Here is a 25,832-nt window from a genome sequence, read left to right on the forward strand (position 1 = left end):
TATTTATTAATATTATTAGAAAATTAATTTATATATGATTTTAAAATCAATTTTGGATATTTGGAAATTGAAAAATTACACAAACTTGAAAAATGGGTTTTTCAAAGTTCATCTTCAACTAGCTTACAAGGAACCCACCACCTCTTCCTTGATTTACTTCGAGCATGAGCTGTATCCCATGTAGCACATCTCTTTACATGATAGTCTGCAATATATTGAAGAAATTGAAGTGAAGAAAGGAATAATGAATCGGTTGAATTTTTGCTTAAAAAATCGGATGAAGAAGGTGTTCTTCAATGGGTTGGTTCAATGAGCTTTCTCCATATTCCATTTGATTTCAGCTTATTTTGAGTCCCACAACTCAATCTAGAGCACCAAGAGGATAGTAGGGAAGATCTTGTGGTGGTCTACACAAGGATTTAGAGGATTTTACAGCTGAAAAATGGAGATTTCAATGGTTCGGCCAAGGTATGTTCTTGAAACCTATTATACTCTGTTTTTAGCATGTTTCTTTTCAACCAAAATTAATGAACTAGAGTGCTTATGGATCCTAAACTCTTCCACTGTGTGATGGTGTCGATCCAACAATTGGTATTAGAGCATCTTATAAGCATTCAATTCGGATTAATTCTAGTTTGGTGGGTGTTTTGTATGAAAATATAAAACTGCTGTAATGATATGGTTTTCTGAGATTTGGCCTTTAATTTCTCTTTGATTTCCCATTTAAATTTGTAATTGGCTCTTGCTTGATGAGCTTTAATGTCTTCCCAAGAGTTTATAATTTATTTGGAGTCATTAAAGTTGAAATTAAGCTGTAATTTGAAGAAACAAGCGAAAGGGCCGAGTTGCAAATTCCAGACGATCAGCCTCTATTCATATCGTCGTTGAGCTTCAGTAGCTAAATGATCGTTTAGCTTCATGTGTTAGACGATATGAAGGAAAGCTAAACGATCATGTTGCTTTGGGTGTTAATCGTTTAGGTGTTGTGCGCTAGACGATCGTCTACCTCGATAGCTAAGCGATACGTTGTATTGCTATACGATGGCACTGCACGGTCGTGTAGCTTCGGGTGGGAGCTAAGCGATGTGGTGAAGAGCTATGCGATGGCGCTGAGCGATCGCCTACACGATCGTTTACCTTTGATCGGAACCTAAGCGATGTGGTGAAGAGCTATGGGATGGCGCTGAGCAATCGCTTACACGATCAGTTACCTATGAGCGACAATTGAGCAATGCGTCAATTGCTATGTGATAGCACTAGCCGATCCCTTACCTCGGGCGCATGCTAAACGATCAAGACACGGCACTAAATGATGGGAGCTAAACGATCATGTAGTAAATTATTCGTGCTAAACGATGGACCTATGCGATAGTGTTTGACACTAAGCAAACATGTAGCATCCTCTGGCACTAGACGATGACATTATACGATAGAAGGAAACACTATACGATCGTGTGTTTTGTTAAGCGATAGCCGTTAGTTGCTAACGATCAAGTAAATGCTAAACGATCAGGAAAATGCATGACAATTGTCGTCATTGCTAAATGATCAGCTTGGCAAGATTTTGAGCGAGAGCAAGATTAGCCAGTTCGACCGGTTCTCTTGAGGTTTGGTCTGGTTTAGCTTCAAATGATTTGTGGTTGGTCCGGTTTAGTCTCTACTGGTCCAGTTTAGACAGTTTGGGTCCGGTTCAAGCGATTTTGGACCTGTTCGAGTGGTGTTGAAGCTGTTTTTGTAATAAGTTAGGCTTTTGTTTGCTTGTTTTTGCCAAAACTAAAACCATATCTGTATGTATTTAATTATTTAGCATTGGATGTATGTTATAATTAAATAAATCTTGTATATGCATATAGTATGCCATTTAGATTTAAAATCCCACCATAGGAAGCATGCAACATGCATTGAAAGTATGTTATAATTTGTTATAATATATAGTATGCATGTTAGGGTTTCTTGTATTTAATATAAGTGTTATATTAGATATTGAATGACTATATGTTGTGGATGTTTAGTAGATCTAAAGTTTTATAAACTGTTATAAAATTGGGTTAGACATTTAAAATCCATAACGAAGAACAGCTGCATGCTCACGTAGGTTAACCACTTGTTTTAATTAGTTAAAATAGATCGTTAAACTTGTAAAACTAGAGTTACAAACTCAACCGGTACATAATCCTGTCGATGGTTGAGGGTATTTAAGTTGATGGTCTACGGAACACCTCCTACCTGGGATTATGGCCGAATAATTGAGCGTTGGTAATCAGTTTTATGAGTATTCGTGAGCAATGTGAGATAATAAAAGGGTTTATCACCTAGACATCATAAGTCTAAGTCCATTTATAAGAGTTATATATGGATAAACCACATAGACTTAGGGTTGTTTTTAATTAGCCGAGAAAAAAAAAGAACCTAAGTATGTAGTTACCCAAACATTAGAACACGTTAGTGGTAGTGAATAACTTCTATATGATAGAGTTATTAGAAAACTTCAGCAGGAGATTAATAATATACGCGGTATGTTATTCTTAGCTTTCGCATCCCTAAGAGTTCACAGTCTGGATTTAAGCAGTATTTCGTGTCTCCCTGGAAGTGACCTCCCTACGGAGAGTATTTTTTAGCTCAAATTTAGACTTTGGGGAATAAAGGGAAGTTGTTCGAACAGAAATCCAGTGTACGGTTTCAACTGCCATGTCTCCACATAGTTCACACCGTGAGATTCATATGACGCTTTGTGTCACCCTGGGAGTGACCTCCCTACGGAGAGCAGATGTATGAGTCAATATCAAGGTGAACAGAGGAAGTAATTCATAGTAAGTGGGTAAAGGAAATGTGTCAACATATCCTATGGTCTCCTCTATTAGTCTGAACCGTGAGATTCTTATGTTGCGCCTACTAGTTAGCTTTAAGCGGCCCTTTGCTAGTTTTTTAACGATGACTATCCATACGAAGGGCTGTAACATAGGATTCGGAACAACCCAGGCTTCAGTAAAATGAATAGGATTTTATAGTTTCGTCTTGGGTATTGTTTTTTATTTCAGAGTGATACTCATACCGTTCTATAAGGTTCAAAAATGGCGGGTCTATACTTATAGAATTATTAAGTGTAAATAATGTCTAACCAAAAGCGGTACCTAAATGACTATCGGAATATGAGTTATTCTGGAGGTAGTATTTAGTTAAGAATGTCTTGATGTAGTATCGTTGCAAAAGAATAATCTTGGGTAAATTATTACAATTGCTAAAACTTGATTGGATATTAAATTTCAAAATAACAAGTTTAATAATACAAATGTTGGCGTCAGATAAACTTCATTGGGGATAATTATGTGAATTGGAAATCAAATTTGAACACGATACTTGTGATAGACAATTTGCGGTTTGTCTTAACTGAGGATTGTCCTCCCATTCCTAGCTCTAACACAAACCAAAATGTTCGAGATGTATATGGCAGATAGGTCAAGGCTAATGATATAGCTTATGCTTATATCCTCTCCAGCTTATCTGATGTGTTGACAAAAGAAGCATGAGAATATGAGTACTGCCAAAGAGACTATGGAATCTCTGTGAGGGATGCCATTCAGCACATTTACAATAGTCGCATCAAAGTGAGGACCAATGTTTGTAAACATGTCCTAGATATGATGGTCCACTTTAATATGACAGAAGTAAATGATGTTGTCATGAACAAGAGAAGTTAAGTGGGTTTTATTCTAGAATCTCTTCTGAAGAGTTTTCTGCAATTTTGAATGCATTAATGAATAAAATTTGACTACTCTATTGATTGAGCTACAGGCTTACCAGACAATGTTGAGAACAAAGGGTCTGGTGCCAGAAGCAAAATGTTACTCCTGCCAAGAAGAGAGGAATGTCCTCCAAGCCTAAAGTTGATTCCTCTTCAAAGAGTAAGAGTATTCTTGTGAAGAAAGGTACAGGGAAAAGGAAGAAGAAGCCTACTGGATTGAAAGGTAAGGATAGCATTGCAAAGGAAAATGTTTCCATTGCAACGATGAAGGGCACTGAAGGAGACACTGCCCTCAATATCTTGTCGAGAAGAGAGCAGAGAAAAGGTAACCGGGCTAACTTGACCCTGAGATCATTTGCTCAGCTTATCCAGTGGGAGAAATTGCTACTTGTTTTTAACTGTTAAATCTTGTAAAGAACAAACTGTATATATTTTCGTGATAAATGAAATGTTTATTTTCAAAAATTATGTTTGTTCTAGCAACCTCTGTTGAGAATCAAATTGTTAAATGTCATTTGTAGATATTCAGATATCTAAATGGCTAGATCAAAGTATAGAAAGTTTAAAGATTTCTAGATCTGACTGTTAACAAAGAGTTGTTGAGACAGGTCAGATACATCTTGCTCAAAGAATTAAGAGTACCTCAATATAGTGGGAAGAAAGTGTGCTTCCTGGCCATTATTGAGATTAAGATATAATCCCCTTATAGTTTTATCTAAAGCCTATTGTATACTAAAATGTTTACAGTAATTCTCTCGGCTAAAGTGTTTGAGAATTACCTAGTAGGACAGGAATACCAGATAACCTAGGGCAAATGGGAGAAATATTGGGTATAGAGATATCGAATGGTAAAAAATGGGTATGGGATGCCCTAGTTTATTGTATTTCTTTATAAAACTCAGAAACTCAGTCTTATATATCGAATGTATAAGTTACCACTGGAGTTTTAGTCCAAGTGGGAGTTTGTTGGGTTTTTTGTCCTAAAGCTTGTGGTATGTAAACAATGGAGCTTATTCTGAAAATTCAATAAAGGTGTTATTGAATAGATCTATTGCTTGAATAGAAATCCAATAAACCTAAAAGTCCCTTGACTATTGGATGAGTACTTGAACTTTATGTGGAGACATAAAGGTGGATCAGGTTCGAGTAAATAGTCAAAATGATCTAGAGTACAAGGATATGGTTGGGTACCTTATTCTGGTAACACTATTGGATACGGCCTGCTCTGTAGTTGTTACAAGTTGTAAAGTGCTACAAACGAAGTGATCCTAATTCGTTCATGTTGGACATGAGGAGTGTGGGTGTCCTTGTGCAAAAGAGTTTGTACAAGATCGGACCACGAAATGAGTCACTCTTACAATATAACGTTGTTTACTATTTAAGACTGATTAAATCAAAGTGATGACCTAGGTATCTTGACCTTAATCCTGAGCTAACTATGAACTCCTATTTATCTGGGATTTCCCTTAGATTTGCATAGGTGAGAGTTGGCTCAGCAGCGCCGGCTCAATATGACTGTCATTTCAGGGTAAGACCGGATAGATAGCTGGAGACATAGGGTGCAAGAGGGAATTCACTCCTACCCGCTTTAGGGATAAGAGAGAAGTTAATCCCTTAAGTGCTGATTCTGGGGCTAGAATAAGGGATCCTGCCCTCTCATTTGGCATGAGGGGGACTTGGTTTTGTGATTGGATCACAAAACAATTGTTCATTAGGGGATCAGTGGGGATTTAAGGAACAAGAGGTAATTTCGGGGGTAAAACAAAGATTTCACCCAGCCGTTATTTAGAACAACCTGTGAAGGGTTAACTTAATAATCATGGTTATATCGAGTGGATATAATATATCTACATTGAGGGGAGTTCAATTATGGACTTTAGTAGAGTGACCCATTAGTTAACAAATGAGGGCTAGATCGGTCTAATGAGTTTAGTCGATTAATCTCGGATCGTTGGAGCCCATGATCTGTAGGTCTATGGGGTCCCCCTACTAGCTCGGAAATGGAGTAGCTCTAAAGTAACGTGATAAGTTAATTTGAAACGTTCAAATTAGAATCAAATAGAATTGGAGAAAATATATTTAAATATGATTTAAATATATGAAGATGAATTTGTGTAAAAATTAATTTAATATTGGATATTAAGTTAATTATAATTATTTAATTTTTTTAAATATTTATTTATTAATTTTATTAGAAAATTAATTTGTAAAATTAAATTTTGATTTTAGAAATAAAATAAGATTTTAAAATCAATTTTGGATTTTTGGAAATTGAAAAATTACACAAACTTGAAAAATGGGTTTTTCAAAGTTCATCTTCAATTAGCTTACAAGGAACCCACCACCTCTTCCTTGATTTACTCCAAGCATGAGCTACATCTCATGCAACACATCTCTTTGCATGATAGTCTACAATATATTGAACAGATTGAAGTGAATAAAGGAATAATGAACCGGTTGAATTTTTGTTTAAAAATTCGGATGAAGAAGGTGTTCTTCAATGGGTTGGTTCAGTGAGCTTTCTCCATATTCCATTTGATTCCAGCTTATTTTGAGTCCCACAACTTAATCTAGAGCATCAAGAGGATAGTAGGGAAGATCTTGTGGTGGTCTACACAAGGATTTAGAGGATTTTGCAGCTGAAAAATGAAGATTTCAATGGTTCGGCCAAGGTATGTTCTTGAAACCTATTATACTCTGTTTTTAGCATGTTTCTTTTCAACCAAAATTAATGAATTATAGTGCTTATGGATCATGAACTCTTCCGTTGCGTGATGGTGTCGATCCAACGGATTGATACCTACTGACTATGCTCATAGCGTAGTAGATGTCTGGACGAGTACAGAGCATCGCGCACATCAAACTGCCAACGACAGATGCATATGAGACCCGTTTGATCTCCTCAACCTCTTGAGGCATCTTAGGACACATGTCCTTAGACAAACTGACTCCATGCCTGAATGGCAGTAGGCCTCTCTTGGAGTGCTACATTGAGTATTTGAGCAACATCTCGTCAATGTACGATGCCTGAGACAGTGCTAGCACTTTGTTCTTACGATCTCGAAAGGTCTGTATACTCAGAACAAACTGAGCCTCTCCCAAATCTTTCATTTGGAATTAGGTCGCTAGCCAGTTCTTAACTGCAGTCAATAGACCTAACATTTCCAATGAGTAGTATATCGTCTACGTACAACACTAAGAAGACTATTGAAGCGTTGATGATCTTCTTGTAGACACAAAATTCATCAACATTCTTGTCAAAGTCATACAACTTGATCGTAGTATCAAACCATATGTTTCAAGATCGAGATGCCTGTTTCAACCCATAAATGGACCGATTTAGCTTGCAAACCTTTTGCTCTTGACCTTAGGCTATGAATCCCTCGGGTTGCACCATGTAAATGGTCTCCTCAAGATTGCTATTCAGAAAGGCCGTCTTGATGTCCATTTCCCATATCTCATAATTATAATAAGCTGCAATGGACAAGAGGATGCGGATCGACTTAAAGATGGAAATAGGCCAGAAAGTCTCCTTATAGTCGACTCCCTCTACTTAGGTATAACCCCTTTCCATAAGTCAAGGCTTGAAGGGTTATACCTTCTTATCAGCACCCCGTTTGCGCTTGTAGATCCATTTACAACCTATAGGTCTTATCCCATCAGGCTGATCTACAAGATCCTATACTGAGTTGAAGTACATCGATTCCATCTCGAGATCCATGGCCTTGACCCATTCATCCCAGTCAACATTCTCCATTGTCTTCTGATAAGACAATGGATCCTCAACGTCGCTATCTGCTACCATAGCAAGGATTTTCGTGAAACCCAAATAATGAACTGTTGGGTTTTATGTCCTAAAAACTCGCAGTTTGTAAAATAATAAACATTTTCTATTATCAATATACTTGTTATTGATCTCATAAATTGTATGAAAGTCTAAATCCAATAAACTAAGACCCATGACTATTGTATAAGTACTTGAATTTATGTGGAGACATAAGAATGGATCAGGTTCGAGTAAATAGTCAAAATGATCTATGGTACATGAATGAGGTTGGGTATCTTATTCTGGTAACACCATTGGATGTGGCCTACTCTGTAGTTGTTACAAAGAGTTGTAAAGTGCTATAAACGATGTGATCCTAATTTGTACATGTTATGACATGAGAAGTGGGGGCGTCTTATGCAATGAGTTTGCATATGATCAGGACCAAGAAATAAGTCATTCTTACTTTATAACATTGTTTACTATTTAAGACTGACTATTTTACCTAAATGACCTAGGTAACTCGATCTTAATCCTGAGCTAACTATGAACTCCTATTTGTTCGAGATTGCCCTTAGATTTGCATAGTTGAGGGTTGGCTCAACAGTGCCGACTCAATAAGACTCCCATTTTAGGGGTAAAACTGGATAGATAGGTGGCGACATAGGGTACAAGACGGAGTTCACACCTACTCGATTTAGGGATAAGAGAAAGGTTGTTCTCTCAAGTACTGAATCCAGGTCTTGAACAAGAGGCCACACCCTCTCACAAGGTTTAGAGAGTTTGGTTTAGTGATTGGATCACAAACCAGTTGTTCATTAGAGGATCAATAGGAACTTGAGGAATAAAACGTAATCTCGGGAGTAAAACAGATATTTGACCCAGCTGATATATAAAGATGGATATGTGTTAAAATTAATTTTATATTTGATATTAAATTAATTAAGTTTTATTTAATAATTAATTTATGAAATTAATTAAAAAAAATCATTTTAAAATAAAAATAGATTTAATAAAATAAAATTTTGATTTTTTGAGATAAAATTGAAAAAGGAAAAACAAATAAAACATACAAAATGGAAAAAAAGATTTTTTCATTATCCATCACCTAAGTAGCTCACACATGAAGCAATATCTTGGCCTCGTCTCCTCCAAGCATGAGCTGCAATTCATGCAACTCTTCTCTTTGCATGTTGATCTGCAATATAATGAAGAGATTGGAGTGAAAATTGGGCATGCAATCAATAGAGATTTTGAGAGAAAATTGGGTTTGAAGAAAGAGTTCTTCAGCTAGTTTCTACAGTGAGCATTTCTTCTTCTACCCTTGATTCAAGGTTGTTTTGAATCCCATACCTCAATCTAGAGCACCAAGAGAATAGTGGAGAAGATCTTGAGGTGGTCTACAACAAGATTTGGAGAAGATAGTAGCTGGTGGAGGAGCTTTGAAGAAGTTCTACAAGAGGTATGTCTTGAAACTCACTTGTTTCTGCAAAAGCATGCTTTATATTTTGCCAAAATTAGTGAATTTGAGTGCTTAGATGATCCTTGTGCTTTTGCTACTGTTGATGCAATCCTACACGAACGGGCGGGTTCGTAACCCTCCCACTACGTTGAGGTTCCCTCAACGCTTGAGGTGGAATCGACCTACTAGATGAACTCCCATCAATAACTCTTGCTGATGTAGCGGGCTTTTCAACAACTCTTGTTGAAGTTTCAGTAGTTTCATTGGAAAGCTCATGCAACACAACTTTAATTCGTGGACTGTGCTCCCTTATATGATCCTCCTCTAGAAAAGTAGCATTCGTGGAAACAAACACTCTATTTTTCGATGGATAATAAAAATAACCCCTTCATATACCTTTGGGGTAGCCTACAAAGAGGCATAACCTCGACCGTGGTTCCAACTTCTTGGGATTTGCCTCAAGTACGTGTGCAGGGTAACCTGAAATATGGAAGTGACGTAAACTAGCTTCATGCCCGTTCTACAACTCTAGAGGTGTTCTCGCAACACTCTTGGAGGGAACACAGATGAGTATGTGTACCGCAATCTCCACTACAAAACCCCAAAATGAGTCCGGTAAGGAAGCGTAACTAATCATCAAACGAACCATGTCCAACAAGGTTCTATTTCTCATTTCTGCTACACCAATTTGCTGAGGTGTACCTAGCGCTGAGAGTTGGAAAATGATTCCATGTTCTATCAAATAGTCATGGAATCCCGAGTCCAAAAACTTTCCACCTCGATTCTATCGAAGTGTTTTAATCCATCTATCCAATGCATTTTCAACTTCAACCTTAAACTCGTTGAACTTTTCAAAGATTCAGACTTCCGTTGTATAAGATAAACATACCCATACCGAGAGTAATCATCAGTAAAATTGATAAAATACTCATTGCCACCTCGGGCTCGCCCATGCATAGGACCACAAAGGTCAGAATATACTAACTCAAGAGGCTCTTTGGCTTGATCACCTTTTCCAGGAAAAAGGTCGTTTAGTCATCTTGCCCTCAAGGCAAGATTCACACACTAGTAAAGAAGTTTCTTCTAACTCACTTAGAAGTCCATTCTTCACCAATCTCTCAATTCTATTGAGATTGATGTGCCCTAAACAAAGGTGCCAAAGAGGAGCATTTTTTTTTTTAAAGAAATACGTCAACGTTTAGTTGAGTTACAGAAGTTTTAAACAATTCTGTATTATGGAGGAAACTAATGGCTAGCGGCCTTAGCACATATAAATTACTTTCCAGATAAGCTGTACAAATATTAACACCATCTTTATAAATAAACGCTTTATTCACATTAAAAGAAACAGTGTATTTACATTGTAACAAGCACTTTACAAAAATAAGGTTCCTCTTAAGTTCGGGAACAATATATACACCATTCAAAACTAGAAACCAATTCTGTAAATCTAACTGGAGCCTTCCCACTGCTACAGCTGAGACAACGTGTCTGGTGTCTACTCGCATCGTCATCTCACCAGCCTCCAACTGTCGCCAGGATCTAATCCCCTGAAAAGAAGAACAAACGTGATTAGTGGCGCCCAAATCAATTATCCAGGCAGAATCATCATTCTCCACTAAACAAGTTTCAAGTACAAGTAAATCATACTTACCTTTATCTGCCTTGGCATTAGCCTTGGTGGCCTTCCTTTCCTTCAACCAGCGAGGATATTTCCTCTTTCAATGTACATCCTGGTTGCAGTGGAAACACTTTCCCTTTTCAACTGGCGGTGGATGCCTTTTTGGGGCGACAGGCGGCGAATTAGCAGGCACCTTCCCTTTTCTCTTACCACCCTTCTTCTTCTTCCCCTTTGTAGAGTTAGAAGTAGAAAGTGTAGACTTTGTTCCTGAGGTCGAACCTCTATTTAACGTCCTAAAAGATGAAACAACATTTGCCTCACCCTTCTTCCTCTTCTTACTTTTCAATAAAGATTGGTAGGTCTGCAACTCGTTGAGGTGAGTTGTAAGGTTATATTTCACTTTGTTAAAATCACATTATTAACAAAGTGTAGGAAGCTCTCCGGCAAAGAATGCATGATTATGCTAACTTGGCTGCCCTCATCGATGGTAGACTCATTCAACTCTGCCACATTGAAGTGGACCATCATGTTAAGCACATGTTCACGAACAGAGGCGCCTTCTTCCATTTTGGAGTTGAATATATACTTAAGAGCCTCATGCATAAGCTGTTCAGACCGTTGTCCAAACATCCCCCACAGGGACTCCTGATCTCACGCGCTGAGACTATGGACTCATGTTTCTTGGCCAATACTTTAGAAAGACTTGCTAAGATATAGGCTCGGGCCTTCTCATTCGCACGTGTCCATCGCTCGTATGCCTCCCAAACATTTCGAGCGGCATTCAGAGCTAGAATAGGAGGATAGACCTTCGTAAGGGAAAACATGAGATCCTCGATGATAAGTATCGTCGTGATCATGTGTTTCCATGTCGAAAAGTTATCGCTAGTTAATTTTTTAGTGCTAAGCAAAGCTAACGTGACTGTGGCCATTTTGAAAACTTGTTGCTGAAAATACAAACAAAAATTTAATTAGATTTTGCTAAACCACAATTTAACCAATTAATTTTGCAAAACCATTTCAAATACCTTAAGTGAAAGACTTCTATTTTTGAAATGATGCCCCACTGAGGTAGGACAAACGTTACCGGTAGGGTGATCAGATGCCCCTTCGCTGGGATGAGATATTCTCAACCATTAGGCAGAACTAACTCTTGGAACTAAACCTAACAGCCATCATTTATTCGGTCCAGAACTGTTAACTTTTAACAATTCCACGTAAGTATGACCCTTTGCTTTCGGTGCCAGAGTCCCACCCTAATGAGCCCACCATAGGGAAGAAACAGATTAGGACAAGAGACTAACTAACCTTATCCTCTTACAAGAAATCAAATAAAGAAACGCGAAAAACTGTCATCCTATAGGGGGACACTCCTAGGGTGCCTCGAGGCGATGCACAGTAACTTTTTTCAATCCAACAAGGGAGACCGAGGGATATACTGTCGTACATCCCGCTCCTACTTACTATGAATGCTCTCTCCATCACCTTGATATTGACCTACCCAAACACCATCCGTTAGGGGGACACACCAAAGGTGCCTTGAGGCCGAGGGTAGATCTCACAGTGTAGACTATATAGAAGAAACGTGAAAAGTTTAAGTGAAGCATCATATGCCCTAAGTACCTCTCACTGAATGTTCTACCTGGGGTTCATTAACCTAGACAATCCAGCTACTGATTTTAATCTAAGTCATCTTTTTAAGTCCGCTCATAATCAAATTTTTTCTATGAAATATGAACAAGTTCAAATAGTCACATTTAAACACTTTAATAAACTATCCTTAACTTTCATGCATGCATCAAATCTATTTAATTTACCTTTCTAGGTAAGTTCCCAGGTAGGGGTGTTATGTTTCCGTCAACTTAAATACCCCAGCCTAGACAGAACCCACCTTAGGCAAAAGGTCCTTTATAGATAGATTTGCTACATTTAACCTTTTATTAGTCAATTTAATCCTATTAAACTGATTAAAAGATTAAAGCCTTAGGGATGCTAATCATATTAGAACTGTGATCTTAGGTCTATGTGATCAAAGTTTTAAAAATTTTAAAACATGAATTAAACTTAAGTGAGCATGCATGTCTTTCTTATTGCTTTTAGTTCTAATTTCTCTTTAACCTTTAAAAAGAAACAACTAAAATACATCGCGCACAACTAGGTGTTTATAATGCTTATAAAGAAACTTATGTGTCATGCTTATGCAATGTCCGGTCATTACTATACATAACTTTTATATACGCATAATAACCATGCAAACATGCTTTCCATTCACCCTTATATTATAACAATTATAATATAAAGATGATGCATGTCAATGCTTTTTATGTATGCATAAATATAACTCTTATATTATATGATGGATGAGCATGCTCTTACATAATTAAATCATACTTCTCTAAATTATAACATTTACAATAAAGAGATGATGCATGATCAGTGCATAACCTAAGGTGGAATTTACTAAATGTGCATACCATATGACATAAAAAAACCATACATCTCATGTAATAAACCAAGGATTAATGGACCGGGATGAACCTTTATAAAATACCGGAATGAAATAACTCTATCTATTACATTTTCCATCAAGTAAACCGATTCATAGGCGAACCGGGTCTTGAACTACCAGGAGAGCTCCATCGTTTAGTAAACGCTGAAGGTAAACGATTGCTCAGTGCACACTAAACGATTTCTTAGAAAACAATGAGGCTGTGAAGCCTAATCATCTAGGCAATCACTTCATGCGGCGAAAGGTAAACGATTTACCGTGTGTTGCTAAGCGATCATTTAGTCAGTTACTAAGTGATGAAGCTTTCTGAGCTAAACGATCGTCTAGTGCGCATACGCATGAAATGAACTTCTTCACGAATGACTCAAGACTCAAACTGACTTTAAATTACGGACTCGATAACTAATTAATTGTGCCTAAAAACACAGGGGCCTTTACAATCAACCAAAAATGCAAAAGAATTAATTCAAACCAAGGCTAACATCCCAGAAAACTCAATTAATCCGCACATCCACAACAATTTAACAATTAAACAGAGCAGATATGCACCTGCCAAGAATGTATATGTAATTCGTTGCAACAATGAAATTGGAATATCAGAACTTGGCTCTGATACCAATTGAAGGAACTCTTAAACAAGAGTATCCATGAGAGTGTTCGGATCTTTCTTATTTCATTGTGACCGAATTACCACACACACATTCTAACAAATAGGTATGCAATTTTACACTAATTAACGACATACTTTGATAAATAAAATATAAGAGATTGAGTATACGCACCAGTTGAAGACTCTCTTCACTTCAAACTCAACCCAGTAGAAGCAAACCTCAACGTTCTTTATCATCCAGTAAACAGTCGAATACCAGCAGCACGATCATCTACACGAACGGCAGCAAACGAACAAGAAAAAGTTGGGATGGCACCATCACTTAGAGCCCTTGGTATTCTCGGAGTAAGAATCCAAAGAGTGGTCTTTGTTGAATTTGGTAGAGGAAGGAGGAAAGGGCTGATCGTGTAGAACGATAAGCAAGTGGGAGGGAAGGCTATCGTATAGCAGATGCTTATCGTTTAGAGAAAGCTACACGATCGTGTAGGTTTTCCTAAGCGATCGTCTAGTATTTAGTAAGCGATCGTTTAGAAAACTCGGCACGCCAAGCGATCATTTAGAAAAGCTGAGCAATTGTTTAGATAATGTGTGTGATTGTTTAGATGCAGGGCATGCGATCTTTTAGGCAATAAGGCACTATCGTATAGGATCTCAGCTAAGCGATCGATATGTTTTCACACTTTAAGTGATTTTTTCGAACTCTTTGCGAAATGAAAATCAATTTTCATTTTATTCCTCAGTTACAATAATTGAATACTGGTTTTCCCACTAACACACGATTGAGGAGAAGTTTCTGGCCAATATCACATAATTAACCAATTAATTAATAAATGAATATAATCATATTATATTCTCAACCTATAGTTTGATATCATATATCTACTATAGTAATTTCTCCTCCACTTGATATAAATCATATTTATATCTAATTTCCTCCAAAATAATGTATCTCATACATTTAGTCAATTATATCTTATATAATTAACCAGTTCAATTATATCATATATAATCGAACTCCCTCTTGTCAATTTGAACATTTCAAACTGACCCAAAAACTGATTCTCGACTTTATCCAAGCTACCTAGGGGACCTTATGAACCTGTGGCTCGAAGCTTCAACGGTACGTGAATAGTTGACTAAACTCTTTAGCCATGAGATCCACCATTCGTTAACTGCCAGGCATTCCACTAAAGACCAACAGCTGAACTCTTCTTACCATAGATATATTTCTATGTCCATCAGATATAACCAATCATGAGTACGATCATCCTTCACAGATGCTTGTAAGTACAGCTGAGCCAATTTACCGTTTTACCACTATATTTACATCTCACTTCTTAAGTACCACTGATTCCTCTAATGAACAATACAACACAATCCAACTATGTGTGAACACCTCTCGAGCCAAGAGAAGGTGTGTGGTGCCACATCGTTCAAGCCCTGGAATCAACCTTTAAGGAAGCTATCTATCTATTTGTGTCTGCTTCGGGGAAGAAGTAAATTCCATCTTGTGTAGCTGAGTTCCCAGCTCCCAAATCAAACGAATCCCCAAAATGATAGGTTTGAATCGACGACCTGGCCACTCGCACCCATACAAATCAAAGGACTGCTCTTAATGGCAAAACTTCCCAACTTACTCAGGATTGAGGTCATGTTACCTATGGTCATCCTAGTGAAGTGAAGTCTCTGTCATGAACGGTGTTATATAACGAGATGTTAACACTTCGTGGTCAGGTCTTATACAAACTCTTTGCATATGATGCCTCCGCTCACATGTCCTCTACATGAATGATCAAGATCAGACCATCTGTGATAAGTCACAACACTTGTGACCATTCCATAAAGCGGGCCGCATCCGTAGCGTTACTAGGATATGGTTTCCTTCATTTATCCATATACTACAGACCATTTTGGTTATCACTTAAGACATGATCCACTTGTATATTACCACATACATGCTTAAGTTACATACAGATAATCAGGGATTTTATGTTTATTAGTCTGTGATAAAGAAAATAAAACAAACAATTAAGTAAAATCAAGATGTGAAGTAAAATATCATATATTATACAACACAAGCATTTGTACAAACTGTTTACAAACTACAGAACACGAGACTTTACGGCATCAACCCCAACAGAAACTATCTTAGAAAGGGTACGTATATTTATCTACTTCTATATGTAGATGATATGATCCTGGAGTCTAAGGATTATTCCGAAATTTTTGAACCCAAGAATCAGTTGAGTAGTGAGTTTGAGATGAAAGATTTAGGTGAATTAAAAGAGATATTAGGCATGGATGTGAAAAGAGATAGGGAGAAAGGGTTGTTAACCATTTCGTAGGAGTGTTATGTGCATAAACTACTTGAGAAGTATAATATGTCTGGTTGTAAAGCAGTGTCGACACCCTTAGCATCTCATTTTAGACTTTCATTGTCTCAGTGTCTTGTTACTAAACAAGAAAGGTTAGAGATGTCTAATATTTCCTATTGTAATGTTGTTGAAAGCATTATGTATCTGATGATTTGTACTAGGCCTGACTTAGGTTATGCTATGAATATGATAAGTAGATTTATGTTAAATCCTGGGAAGGAGCACTAGAATGCAGTTAAATGAGTGCTTCTATATTTAAAAAATAGTGCAAATGTATCACTGTCTTTTAGCAAGGATTGTGATAAATCAACATTGTTGGAAGGTTTCACAAATGTAGATTATGCTGCAGACCTTGACAAAAGAAGGTCATTATTAGGTATTTTTCGTTTGTTTGGTAATGTGGTCAGTTGGAAAGTTGCTCTATAGTTAGTTGTTGCTTTGTCCACTACTGAGTCATAATATATTTCAATGGGTGAAGATGTTAAAAAGGCAGTGTGTTTGAAACGTATTGTTGGTAAGTTATTGTCGTAGGAGTTTATTCCTACTATCCATTGTGATAGTCATGGTGTTATTCATCTTGCAAAGAATCTCTCTCATCACGAACGATATAAGCATATCGATGTCAAATTTCATTTTATCAGAGAAGTTATTGCTCAGAAAGTTGTTGAAGCGATCAAGGTTCATATAGTTGAAAATTTGTCAAATATGTTAACCAAGGTTCTTCCAGCTCATAGGTTTAAATACCTATTAGATGAGCTGAATATTAAATTTGGATGATAGGGAGATTGGAGAATCAACTTGGCACTTAAATATTCTTTTTATGAGAGAGATTTGTAGAAAATAACAAGCAATATTTAAGTGGGTTTTTATTAGGAAATTGGTGGAATTAAAGGCCCAATGGCAAACTTGTAATTAAGGGTTTGTGGCATTTTTGAAACTAAATGAATCTTCTTCATTTTTAGGGCTCCATCTTGCAAGCCATATGAAGAAGAAAAAAAGGGGCTTCCGTTAGAGAGAAAGATATACACCACTTTAGAGAGAGATTGCTGTAGAGGAGGGAGACGTCGTGAGGTGTCTCCGGTTCGTGGCAATTTCAGGCATAGGTAGGTCGCCGGGTAGAGGCAAGTGTCCGTCGCATGTGGATCTTTATTGCTAGATATTTGATTCGGTAAGTGGGATGTTTCAGCATGGGTCTTCCAGTTTGTAGGTGAATTCATCGTGCGTGGTTTCCGATTGAGGGGGTTTTGTCTGATGTGTTGGTTTTGATTTTAAGGGCTATTTTCAGCAGGTTGGTATCGATTTTAGAGGCGATATTGTCCGCAGATCTCTCGGTATCAGTGGGTGCTTTGGCCAGCAGTATAATCGGGTTTGGCAGTGTTTTGCTCAACGATTGGTCTCGGCAAAGAGGCGGATTAGTCATGGTTTGCCATCATAAATTACAGGTTGTTGATATTTATTATTTTTCTGTAATTTTTAATCTTCATTGCTCTTAATAAAATTGATTCCAGCTGGTTCTCAAAGTAGATGTAGATCAAATTGGTCGAACCACTATATATCCTTGTGTTAGTTCTGTTCTTTATTGCTTTTAATTTATCTGTTGCTTGTGCATTCTATTTGGGCATTCTACGTTTGGTTTAAATTTTATAGAAATATTCTCAAGACCATCATATATAATCATTGCTTCAAGAAGTTTAACTTCATAATATCTAGAAATGAACTTCAAACCAACAAGACAAACACGTATGATCAGATGATCCTAAAGCACTCAACTCGACCGTTGGGCCCTATGCCAAGACTCTAAGCAACGTCTAAATTCAACTTTGATGTCGTCATCAAGGGAGGATGCCACTTGACTGGATAATTGGTTCAACAAGGTTGGGCATCCGCAGTAACACCTTTGCCTATTAAACCTTCACAGGTGTAACATCATCATGAATTTGAATTCCTATTAAAACACCAATCGTAAATTTGAGAATATATGTAAGAGATGAATACATATAATTTTCATTCCTCAAATTACAAACTTGCATTAAACATTCATGCTGGGATGATGAGAGACCTTACAATCTTTGTAAGATCTATGTGGTTAACCTTTATTATTATTGACCATATGTTTTTTTAATATGGTATAAGAACCTGTAAATTCTAAATGAGATTATTCAGTTAAAAAAAATTGAATATAATATTCAATCGAAAGAAACGTCATTAGAAAGTCTACACTTTTTATAAGATACGTGCATAACCATCTCATTCTTTTTCATCAATATAAATATTATGAGATGTTAAAAGTAATCGACAAAGTAATTAAAATGACAACATGACATTAAAATACACATTTATTAATTGACGTGGAATATTCAAAATCCGAAATCTAAATCATATAATTATTTATATTATCCAAACCACACACAAGGGCTTGTTGTTATAGAAAATGAACAATGAAAAAGGATATTATATTTAACACAACTAACAATGTTATAAAAAAAAAAAAAAATTGACCCTTTAGTTTCAATATCAATCATAAATAATGAAACGAAAAAATTAATTAAAATATTAAAATCAAAATTGAAAAGTGACTTCAGTGTCAATGATAATTTTTAAATCACAATAGTTGTTTTGGTAGAATGAATAAACCAATTATTTGAGATTATGAGACCCTACCTTACCTAAATGTGAAATTAGATGGGAATGATAATAAAACAAAATAAATTATTAATTATTAATGAATATAGTAAAGTTAAAAAATTGAAACTGACAAAATCAATATTTTATTATTTTAATTCCATTTCAAATTATTATATTTGAATAATAATTTTCTTTTGTTTCACTCAACATGGCAACATGCATGCATGAACAAATAATTTAAATCTATTACTAATCTCTGATGAGTAGATCTAGGATTAGGGTTCACAAGTTCATGCTTTCTATTACATATGCAAATTATATTTTGGCTTTTACGTTCACATGAAACTAATTTACAAAATATTTCATTTTACACAACTTGTTCAATAAATAATATATACAAAATTTAAATATATATAGAAAAAAACGTACCATTTTGGTCTAATTTTCATTTGATTTATAAGTTTCAAGATGTTAAAATTTTAATTCTATAAGTTTTGAGTTTGATTTCAGTTTAATCCTTATATTTCAAAATGTTGTATTTTACCATTCAGATTGGAATTTTGCTTCAATCTGGTCCATAAATTTCAAGATTTACATTTTTAACTTCAATATTTTCAATATTTTTAACTGAATAATGATTTTTAGTCTTTGGTGTTAATTTTAAATAATTAATTTAAAATAATTACAAAATGACAATTTAAAATAAATTTTAATTGTGTGAAAACGTAGTGAAACTTAGTTGTTTTTATATTAGGATAATTACAATGGATAACGTTTCTAAGAATAATAACCAAATCTATAACAACGTTTTAAAAAAATTGTAAATATAGCAACGTTGAACGATATACTCTTATTGTTGGCAGACTCTTCCCAACGATATGGTCTATCATCGATAGACTATCTAGATTTTGTCATATTTGTAATTTTTTTTTACATTATATTATATATGTTAATACTTTAGGCCTGATTGTTGTATTTGCAACTGTTCTTTAAAATTAATCAATAAACATTAACATTGAAGACTAAAAGTGGGTATTAAGTGAAAATCTAGGTCAAAAAATGTAAATCTTGAAACTTAGAGTTCAAATCGAAACAAAAGTCAAACTTTAAGACCAAAATTTTAACATTTCAAAACCTTAAGATTAAATTGAAATCAAACTCAAATTTAATGACTAAAAATATAACATTTTAAAATCTAGCCTACCTCGTGAAAACCCAACAAAAAATCTAAAGAACAAAAAGAATATATTTTTCTTAATATGTATCTTCCATACACCATAACTGAACATTACTTATTTAGTATACAATAATTTCATAAATGGAGAACAAATCTTTAACAAGTCTAACCTCTAAAAGAAAATCATCTAAATTATCATTGGACTAAATTTACTTGAATTGTTTAAACGTTATTTTCAACGTCATTAATCATTACCGTTGATGAAATTTTATAAATGCACATATTCTTTTATGTGCCTATACTAAGTTTCACGTGAAACTTACATTAGAAAACAAAATAGAATTAAAATTGTTTTCGTTTATAATAATTCTAAATGACCTTCAAATAATTTATTATTTTTCTAAATGTGCATTTTAAGCCGCCGAAAAGTTAAAAGAAACCCTTAAAAATATATATATACAATATATAAATATGTAAGTGTGTGTAATATAATAAAGCGTTGGAATGTTGGTACGCCACGTGGTGTGCGAATCTTGAGACGAAATACAAGACAATTTTTGGAACAAATTTTTGCCGGCTGTTTTATTTGCCGTTTCCAGATTTGAAAATCGGATAAATCATTGTCGGCTGTTAGGAATACGACCAAACATTTTTTCCCTCTCTCTAAATTATATAGAGAAAATGCCTAATTTGTATTTGTTGTACTTACTTCGAACAGAGTAATACTTGGGCCTAATTTAGCGGTACTCATCTAATGTATCCCTATTAATTATATAGAAAAAAAGAGTTCATTTTTTCTATAGAACAAAAGTTACTGCATGACAAACATAGATGGAATATCGGGATGAATTATACAAAAATGGTACAACATATATATAACTTTAAACTTTAAGAAAGGTTTAAAAATATTCTCATCGTTAATTTTAGATGAAACCTTCCATATTTTGTTTTAAAAATACCACTATAAAAATTTTGTTAATAAACTTTCAAAAAAGTTTTTTAAAAAATATTCTAGGACGAAGTTAAAAGTCAAACAATGTAAGGGACGAAATTAAAAGTCAAACAATGTAGGGGATGAAGTTAAAAGTGAAACAATGTACTAACTCATACACACTACAGTGTATAAACTTGTTAAAACCATTTAAGTCTGATTCTTGCTATAACCTATATATTTTTATTGAAGTACGTAGGTTTAGTGATTGAAGAATGGAAGAAGGGGAATAAGAAGAGTATCGAAGAAGAGAGGAAAAATGGACTAGTGTTGAGTTACAGATTGAAACAAACAGTAAAAGAATGGAGGTGATGATGGGATGTATATATATATATATACATACACAAATGGTATAAGCATTTTTTTTTACCTTCGTTTTTTTAAGTTTAATCGTATTAATGAAAAATGTAAAAGTTCAAGGGTATTTTTGAAATGAGGTATTATCGATTTTGGTTCATATATTAATTAAAGCTTGTGAGAGTTTCTGAACCTAACTTAGATGGCCAAACAGAACACAAACAATCAGTAGAAATAAATCGAAAGCAGTAAAGAACACCAAGATATATAGTGGTTCGACCAGTTTGGTCTACATCCACTTTGAGAACTAGTTTGAATTAATTTATTAATGAGCAATAAAGGAATTTTACAAATTACAGATAATCAACGAATTCACCAATCTGTAATTTCAGTATCCACTAATACCGAGAGAGATCCACACACAACGTCGCCTCTGAAAACTGAGAACAACCCGCTGCAAAACAACCCAAAATAGTGTGCTACCCGCCTCTGACCGGCGAACCACGCATAGACTTGCGCGTATCTCTCACCGGTCCCGGAAGCAGCCTCCACGGCGAAACCGAACCGTCGTTTGCGCAAGAACTGGCCGCTGACTGAAACCACGCGAGCACGTCACGGACACACGCCGAACGAACCACCCACGGTCGGACGAAATCTGAACTCCGATCTTCGTCCCAGGCGGCTCCCTTTTCCTCTCACTATTTATGCCCTATTTTGGAAGAAGATAGGGATATTACAAAAATGCCACTACTCATTAATTACAAGAATGACATTGGACCTTTAATTTTTTCCAAAAAACCAATAAAACCCACTTAATTACCTTGTTATTTTCTACAAATCTCCTTCATAACAAGAATATTTAAGTGCCAAGCTGATTCTCCAATCTTCCTATCATCCAGATTTAATATTCAACCCATCTAATAGGTATTTAAACCTATGGGCTGGAAGAACCTTGGTTAACATATCTAACAATTTTTTAACTATATGAACCCTGACCAATTCAACATCTTTTTAGACTACAATTTCTCTGATAAAATGAAATTTGACATCGATATGCTTAGACCGTTCGTGATGAGATGGATTCTTCGCAAAATGAATAGCACTCTAGCCATCACAACGGACGATAAGAATGAACTCCTGCGACAACAACTCACCAACTATCTTTTTCAACCACACTGCCTCTTTCACAGCTTCACCCACTGAAATATACTCTGACTCAGTAGTAGAAAAGGCAACAACTGACTGTAGAGCAACCTTCCAACTGACCACATTACCAAACAAACAAAAAATGTGACCTGATAGAGACCTTCTTTTGTCAAGGTCTGCAACATAATCTGCATCTGTGAAGTCTTCCAACAGTGCTGATTTATCACAATCCCTACTAAAATACAATGATACACTGACACTACCTTTCAAATATCGAAGCATCCATTTAACTGCATTCCAATGCTCCTTCCCAGGATTTGACATAAACCTACTTATCATACTCATAGCATATCCCAAGTCAGGCCTAGTACAAATCATCAAATACATAATACTTCCAACAATATTACAATATGGAATATTAGCCATCTCTAACCTTTCTTGTTCAATAATAGGACACTAAGACGAAGAAAGCCTAAAATGAGATGCTAAGGGTGTAAAACTGCCTTACAACCAGAAATATTATACTTCTCAAGCAGTTTATGCACATAACTTTCCTGTGAAATGGTTAACAAACCTTTCTCCCTATCTCTTTTTACATCCATGCCTAATATCCTTTTCAGTTCACCTAAACCTTTCATCTCAAATTCACTATTCAACCGTTTTTTGAGATCACAGATTTCAGAATAATCCTTAGACACCAGTATCATATCATCTAGTAGATAAGTATATGTATCTTTCTGAGATAGTTTCCAATACACGCAGGCATCATATGAGCTCCTGTAAAACTCCTACTTCAGAATAAAGGTGTCAAACCTGATATACCACTATCTCGGCGATTGCTTCAGAGATGGACTTGTGAAGACGACAAACCATGTCTTGCTTTCCTTTCACCTCATAGCTTTTAGATTGAGCCATGTAGATCACTTCCTCCAATTCACCATGAAGGAAAGCTATGGTGACGTACATCTGTTCAACAAACATATCAAAGTGAACAGCAATAGATAAAATTAATCGAATGGACGAAAGCCTCACCATCGGAGAGAAAATCTCATGAAAGTCAACTCCCTCCTTTTGAGTGTAGCCCTTGGCTACCAGTCTAGCCTTATACCTAGGCTTGTTGTCACCTCCTGTACCTGGCTTGATTTTATAAATCCGCTTTGACTGAATGAGTTTCTGATTAGGAGGCTTTAGAACCAATGACCATGTCTGATTCTTCTGCAACGAGAACAACTCTACTTCCAAAGCATCCTTCCATTATTCCTTCGAATAAAATACAATAGCCTCCTCAAAAGTAAGAGGCTCTGCTTCAATACTGTCAGCTGTATAAGTAAGAGCATAAACAACTAAATCAGCATAACTATACCTCGTAGGAGCCTGCCTCACCCGCTGAGACCTGTCCCGAGTAAGCTGATAGTTCTGTAGGTCACTGCTACTTGATCTTTCTTCACCAAAAGCTCCCTCATCAATCAAATTCCTCTGCAGTTAAGGTTGTCTACCATCAGAACTAGATGACTGATCACTGGAATCACCTGAACTAACTGATGGTCGTGCTTTAGAATCAATTCTAACCTTTGTCTTAACCTGATCAACTGTCTGTTGTTTCTGCTGCTTTTTGACATGAAATGACATCTCTGTTTCATTAAAGGTTATATCTCTACTGACAATGCATTTATTTCTACCCTTTTCCAAGCACCAAAGTTTATATCCTTTAACACCCTGAGGATAGCCAATAAACATACATTTCAGTGCCCTCTTATTTAGTTTCCCTTCCTTTACATGAGCATAAGCTGAACATCTAAACACTTTGAGATGATCCAAGCTTGGAGCTTTTCCTGTCCATATCTTCTAAGGAGTCTTTAGGCCTAAAGCGGAAGACGAACTTCTATTAATAAGATAACAGGCCTTTTGGGCAGCTTCTCCCCAAAACTTCAAGGGTAATGAAGCATTTGTCAAGGGACACCTTGTACGCTCCATAATTGTTCTGTTTAACCTTTCAGCTAAACCATTCTACTGTGGAGTGTACGTAACAGTGAAATGCCTCGTAATTCCCTCAGATTTGCAAAATTTATCAAATTTGTGATTCACAAATTCTAAACCATTGTCTGTCCTTAGATACTTTACCTTTCTGCCTGTCTGGTTCTCAACCTACTTTTTCCATTCATGAAATTTTCCAAAAGCTTCATCCTTCTGTTTCAGTGGATACATCCACACCTTTCTTGAAAAGTCATCAATGATCGACATAAAGTACCTCGAACCTCCCATAGAAGATACCTGTGTAAGACCCCACAAATCTGAATGAACATAATCCAAAATTCCTTTGGTAGAATACTTCTCTTTCCCAAACTTCACTCTGGTAGACTTTCCCATTATGCAATGTTCACAAAATAGGAGTTCAATGTCTTTAACTCCTCCAAGAAAACCTTGTTCTGAAAGAGCTTGAAGACCTCTTTCACTGACATGAGCTAGTCTGTTATGCCATAACATAGATTTATCTGTTTCTTTCCCAGATGCAACAACCGCACTACCTGAAACTACAGTACCCTCCAACACATAAAGATCATTCTCAAGGTCCTCTTCAGCTTAACCAAAGAACCCTTGATAATCTTTAGAACTCCATTCTCAGATTTATAAGAATAACCTGTTCTATTTAATTTGCCCAGAGAAATTAGATTTCGTTTGAGTTCTGGAACATACCTTACATTTGTAAGAATTCTGATCATATCATCATGTGTTGCAATTCGAACTGACCAAATTCCTTTTACATCACAAGCACCATTATCACCAAGCAAAACTGATCCCCCATTATTTTCCTGAAAGTCAATCAAGAAATTCCGATTAGGAGTCATGTGAAACGTGCACCTTGAATCTATGATCCAACCATTCTGAATGTCCCTGTTGGACACCATCAAAACTTCTGCTGAATCATAACAATCAGTAACATTTGCTGTACTAGAATCCCCTGTATGTTTGCTACTTGATGCTTCCTTGCTTTTATTCAAAGGACAATTTTTTCTAAAGTTTCCTTCTTTATGACATAGGAAATACTTTTTGGTTTTCCCCTTTGATTTCGACCTGGATCTCGACTCTTTTCATTTTCTGTTCTTTTTCTCACTTCTTCCTCTAGCCATGAGTAACTCGCCATCCTTGTGTTCCTTTTTAATCTCGAGATTTCTCGTTCTTAAGGCATCCAACACTATATCCATGGACAATGAATCCCGTTCATATTTAATAGTTGCCTTAACTTCTTGATACGATTCTAGCAAAGAATTCAGAAGAATAACTGCTTGATTTTCATCCGACATCTTCTCACCGATGTTATTAAGATCAACTATAATCTTCTGGAATTCATCTAGGTTCTCTTCTAAGCCTTTACTTGAGTCCATTTTATATCCAAAGAATTTTTCCTTTAGATTGGCAAGGACTTTGTCAAATAAAGACTTTCCAGTTTCTTCCACAACTCCGTTGTAGTAGTGGCCTCATCTACTAGCCTAAGCACTCCATCTGACAGATATAG

This window comes from Benincasa hispida, chromosome 12 (assembly GCF_027475165.1).
Source record: "Benincasa hispida cultivar pf3 chromosome 12, pf3_genome.v1.1, whole genome shotgun sequence".
Lineage (NCBI taxonomy): Eukaryota > Viridiplantae > Streptophyta > Magnoliopsida > Cucurbitales > Cucurbitaceae > Benincasa > Benincasa hispida.